This window comes from Triticum aestivum, chromosome 2D (genome assembly GCF_018294505.1).
Source record: "Triticum aestivum cultivar Chinese Spring chromosome 2D, IWGSC CS RefSeq v2.1, whole genome shotgun sequence".
NCBI classification, from domain to species: domain Eukaryota; kingdom Viridiplantae; phylum Streptophyta; class Magnoliopsida; order Poales; family Poaceae; genus Triticum; species Triticum aestivum.
Genome location: NC_057799.1, coordinates 116,702,448 through 116,708,646, shown reverse-complemented (window position 1 = coordinate 116,708,646; position 6,199 = coordinate 116,702,448).

The window sequence follows — 6,199 nt, the reverse complement described above, 5'->3', positions numbered from 1 at the left end:
TTCTCCGGCTGCACCCCTGTCACAGCCCTAGAATTTGCTTGCCATTAGTTGCATTAAAGCATCCATGCATCATGTTAAATTTTCAATTAAAGTTGAAATGGGGATGATAAACCCTAGCACCAAATTAAATCAAATAGGTTCAACTTAAAAACATTTTCAAGAACCCAGAATGCACTTTAGAAAAGTTCATCATTTTTGAATTGGTCCAGAACCTCTGACAAAAATGGTGCACACCTTTTTAGGCCATTCTGGATTTCTGAATAACCCATATTGTATTTGATTTGGGGCACTTAAATACTATTAATATTCTTTTTAAATGCCCCAAAAATTCTGAAAATAGTTAAGGGACTCTGTAATAATTCAGTTAATGCCCAAAATTATTTACAGGAATTATTGAAATGATTTGGTTAATAAACTAAATCAAAACGAAATAACAAAAATAGAAAACAGAACAAAAATAAAAGACTGAGAGAGAAGCCCAGGCACTTACCTGGCCACTTACCAGCCCAGCTGGCCCAGCACTGTGCGGCCCACTGGCCCATAGTGCCAGTCATCATCAACCTCCCGCCAGAGCAGGCAAGCAGCTGCCTGTCGGCCGCGCGTGCCGCCCTGGCCACCTCCTGCTTGCCACCGAGGCGCCCCTGACGCGTCTGGAGACGCTCCGCAGCCCCCTCTGCCTCTCCCCTCACCTTCTGCTCTCTCCCTCGCCCTCTAGTCCCATCCCCGAGCTCACCCGAGAGCCATTGCCGCCACCGCTTGCCGCTACCGCGCCTAGAGCCACCCCCTCGCCCCTCTGTAGTGCCCATGGGCTCCGTCTTGACGCCCTCGTCCTCTACGCCGACGCACGCGATGCCGGAAGCCGCGTATCGTCATCCTCTCCGCCGTCTTCATCGTCGGCCGCCCGAGATCGCCGTCGTCGTCCCGGCCGTACCAGACCTCCCCCGAGCTCTCCGACCACGCCCTCGAGATCGCCGTGAGCCCCTGTTCCATTTCCCCTACTCCCGTGCTCTAATTCGACCTCTAGCCGCCGTTTCACCAGAGCCGAAAGCTCACCACCGCCGGCCATGGCACCGCCGCGGCCACAGCTGCTGCCGCTCGCCTCCGAGCCCGCCAACACGCTCAACACGTCTCCAGGAGACGAAACAACCACCCCCACGTCCTGCCGTGCACCACAATGCGAACCCACACGGAACCGTGCTCCGGCCAGCGCCATGAGCTCCGTTCCCGGCGAGCTCCGGCGCCCCCGCAGCCACCTACCTGCTCCTCTGGATGCGGGAGAGCGCGGGCTACCCTCTGGTGGTCTTCGCGCGTCAAGCCGCCCGTAGCGCGTTCCCGAGCGTCGCCGCCGCGTTCGCGTGCTCGCCGGCGTTCAACTCCGGCGTGCTGACGTGGCAACGTCATTAGTGGCTAATGACCCACTAACTAGCCCTCTGGCTTGCTGACATGCGGGCCACACAGCCTAACTAACCAGCTAACAAAAATAGTTTAAGTTTAATCTAAACACAGTGGCCCCACGCGTCGGTGTTGACCTCGCTGACATGGCCGTTGACCGGACCCACCTGTCTGTGACACTAAATGTCACAGGGTCACTGACCAGTGGGTCCCACTGGTCAGGTTTGACCTGGACCGTGCCCCGTTGACCTGCTGATGTCATGATGATGTCAGGCTGACGCAGTAATCCTTTTCTGGAATTTAAACAAATCTTAAATGATTTGTTTAATTTAGAAAATATCCAAAACTTTGAAAAATCATAGAAATTAATCTATATCTCCAAATGAAATAAATTCTATATGAAAAATTATCAGAAAAATCCAAGGAATCTGAATATGGCGATTTCATGCATGTTTGAACAACATAACCTCACTGTTTAGTCCAAAACATGATAATGCACTATTTGAATTCATAGTTTGAATTTGAATCTGAACCTTGAGTTCAAATCAACCCAAACCTTTCTGTTACTAGTTGCATTAGCTCAAATCACAACATATTGTCATGTCATGATCATGCATCATATTGTGCATTGCATTGATTGTGCTCTTCCTTATTTGCCGGTAATTGTCCCCTCTCGGTAGACGTTGTGATCGTTGACACTGATGAAGACTCAATGTTCTCTTTAGAAGTGCCAGGCAAGCAAAACCCCCTTGTTCATTCCGATACAATCACACTCTCTCGCTCCTGCTTTCTTTTACTGCATTAGGACAACAACGATTCATCTGTTACCTGTTGCGATAGTTGAACCCCTTTCCTCTGCATGACCTGTCATTGCCACAGTAAATAGATGAAACCCACTAGCATGAGTAGGAGTTCTTTGAGCCCTGATGTGCCTACTCATTCATGCAAAAAACCAACGCCGACGTCAAGATCAGTCTCCTTTCGTTCCAAAAGTGAGCGAGCTTGTTGTCATGCCTGCTACTGCTTAGAGTTGAGTCAGGTCTGATTCATCAGGGATGAATTGGAATGTGGTGAACATGTCCTACCGTTGAGAGCTAAGTGTGTGAACACGATTTGGTAAAGGTATCGGTGAGAGGCCATGTAGGAGTACATGGTGGGTTGTCTCATTGAAGCCGTCCTCAGGAGCTGAGTTCTGTGTTTGTGATCCATGACCAGTTACTACCACACATTGGGCTCTGGGCGGTCCAAGCTCTCTCGACTTATTAATCAACTTGATCTCTGTCCAGGAGTTGCAACTAGTTTCTGGTGTTTGTAGGTAGTGTTAGTAGTCTACCAAGTCGCACCTAGTACAGGTGGGCTTGGGACAGACTAGGCACAGTGACACGGTGTACCAAGTGGCACCCGGTTGGTGGGCTTGGGAACCCTGCACACATCGTTTGGGGCCGTGAGCGACACCCCGGCCAGATCTCCTTGCGGATGCAACCCGAATAGGCGATAAACCTGGACTAGAGACTTGTGTGGTTAGTCAGGTCGTGGCCGACTCCCTCGCGAGGCTTCCGCTTGAAGGTTGCCGAGATACACGACGTGTACATGGTGGTAAGTGGCGAGAGCGTGTGTGAAGAAGTACACCCCTGCAGGGTTAACATCATCTATTCAAATAGCCATGTCCGCGGAAAAGGACTTCTGGGTTGCCTGTACAGTTCATAGACAAGTGAAAGTGGATACTATAAAGCTCACAAGGTAAGCGTGAGTGCTATGGATGGCGTTCTCGTGAGGAGACGGGAGCGGATCCCTAGTGGTGTATTGATTGGTGAATATGTGGACTCGTATGCACCACCTCAAAAGAGTTACTTGCAGTCGTAGTTCAGGTCAGCCACCGAGTCAAAGCTGGCTTGCTGCAGTCAAACTCCACCACCCCTTTTGATACTGATGCATATGTAGATAGTTCTGATGTAAGTCTTGCTGGGTACATTTGTACTCACGTTTGCCTATTTTATGTTTTTGCAGAGAGACGTCAGTCTCACTAGTAGTTCCGCATGATACTGATGCATATGTAGATAGTTCTGATGTAAGTCTTGCTGGGTACATTTGTACTCACGTTTGCCTATTTTATGTTTTTGCAGAGAGACGTCAGTCTCACTAGTAGTTCCGCATGGACTTCGACGTTTAGCTTGTTACCTCAACTACGATCTTGTACCCTTGGGAGGGTCTTGTAGATAGTCAGGCTTCTCAGCCTTTTTCATTTGTAGTTGTCTGTACTCAGACATGTTTATGCTTCCGCTTGATGCTTGTATGCTCTGCATGTTGGGTCATGAGACCCATGTTTCTAATATATGACTCTTCGGAGCCTTATGAATAAATACTCTGAGTCATAGAGTCTTGTTGTGATGCCATGTTGTATCTGCACATATCGAGCATATTGTGTGTATGATTGAAATGCTTGGTATGTGTGGGATCCGACAACCTAGTTGCTATCCTTGGTAGCCTCTCTTATGGGGAAATGTAGTCTGGTGCTTCCACTGAGCCATGGTAGTCTGCTACAGCCCGGTTTACCGGAGTCCTGCTAGCCCAGCACTACTGCTCCGGAACGCTTAGACTGGCCGGCATGTGATTCACATCGTTCCTGTGTCTGTCCCTTCGAGGAAATGTCACGCGTTGACTTCCGGAGTCCTGCTAGCCTGCTACAGCCCGGATTCCCGGAGTCCTGTTAGCCCAGTTGCTACAGCCCGGATTCACACGCTGATGACCGACATGCTCGATGTTGTTTCATGTATGCCTGTCCCCGTAAGGTAGTGCCACTTTGGGTTCACGACTAGTCATGTCGCCCCGGGTTCTCTGTCATATGGATGCTAGCGACACTATCATATATGTGAGCCAAAAGACGCAAACGGTCCCGAGCCAGGTAAGGCGACACCCGTGGAATACCGCGCATGAGGCCGCAAAGTGATATGAGGTGTTACATGCTAGATCGGTGTGACTTAGAATCGGGGTCCTGACAGCTTTGGTATCAGAGCCTGACTGCCTGTAGGATTACCAAGCCAAACTGGTCGAAGTTGAGTTTAGAATTTTTTTAGTTATATAAGGGAATTGATTGTGGAAGGGAGCGTAAGGCTCTTTTTACTCCTTATACCTCATGGCCTTCTGATCTGAGTCAACCTCTTCTCTTCTACGGGGATTAAGAACTAGGCTTCTTGTTTTTCTATCAGGATCACGTGTTACTAATCCGTAGAATCTTAGGATTGATGGATTCAAGTCTCAGTTCAGTTCCTAGTATTTTCCTGTGTTAGTAGTTGGTCTCGGAACCTTGCTATTGTGATGTTAAGTGGCTATGCCACCATTTTGCAGGATGTCTCAAACCCTTTTTGAGCATTTACAGCCGTTATGCTGTCCGAGTCATCCCAGGTTTCTAAATAGTCTGATGCATTTGTAAATCCCTTCCTCCCGTTCCGATGTTCCTTTGGGCCAGTTCAACCACACTAATTGGTGAGTTGAGGTACTATGTTGCCTCGACATCTATGTTGGAGCTATTGTTATGACCCCAGGTGTCTTAGAGGATCACCCAGTAGTCTAGCAATGTTTTATATTCCTAGTGTGATGATTCTTGCCGTCATTCTCGGAAGCATCCCGTGATGCCATTTAGTTAGTAGGTATTCCACCTCTGGGTTCTCGAACCCAAGATTCACTCTACTTACTTCCTGTTGATAGTGTTTGCTCGTTCCTTAGGACATTAGTAACCTTTGTGTTAGTCTTCGAGGTCCGTGGTATCTCCTTCTTCCAAATACCATGAACTATTTTTGGCAGGAGTTCTTTTGAACCAAAAGATCGCAACCATAGTGCTCTTGGTGAGTTCTCCATTCTATATTGTGACTCTGCCAATTCTACCTTTCTGCATGGATTATCCGGAAGAAATATGTTGAACCTTGTTCGACATGATAATCTATGCATCCACAACTTAGAAAGATATATGTTCCTTTGAGTTGTCCCTCTTTGGTTGTTATCTGACCTCCATCAGACAATTGTTGGTCAAGAGTAGTTGTGCCTTCGTGTTCATCAATGCCTTTTTGCCCTTGTGGTCCGTCCAGCCATTCTATTCCAGAATGACTAGGAGAAACAAACTCCAGTACCTCATCCATATCCAGGATTGGGTCAAAGTAGCTGTGCTCCGCAGATCAAAATGCCAAACCAGCTTTTGCTCTGTTCTACCTTGGAGTAATACCATATTTATATCAAGAATATCATGGGAATTGCACACCATCCTATGAACTCTTGATACAGTGATACTTCTCGCCATCATCATATCCTCGGTTCTGTGTTGTTGCAACCGGAATGCCGACCAGTGAGCTATGATGTGTGAAATCAATACTCCTAGCAACCATGTTGCCGTGGTAGTTAAAGGACAATATTCTCATCCTTAGCGTGTTGGTTATTGAATCACCACTCTAGGATTAACCGTGCTACCTAGTCCATATTCCTGGTGCACTCTTCAATCAATGAGTTAGGATTTTATCAATCCTTCGCTCGTTAGATCATATCATCTTGCCTGAAGAGCAAGATTGTTCCCGAGCTTAGTAACATATCGGTGGTTCGTGATTTTCCGAATATCTTCTCGGAAGTATCACCGAGTTGTCACCTGACCGCTATGTTGAGTTCGTGATCAAGTTGGTTTCTTGTAAACCACCCCCTTCTCCAAGAATCCGTGTTGGATACCCTTGAGCTAGTTGGTCCAGCTAAACAACAACTTGGAGAGTTGGAAGATGAAAGCTTGTCCGACTTAGTTCATTTCCAAAGGGATATCTTGTGTTGTGTG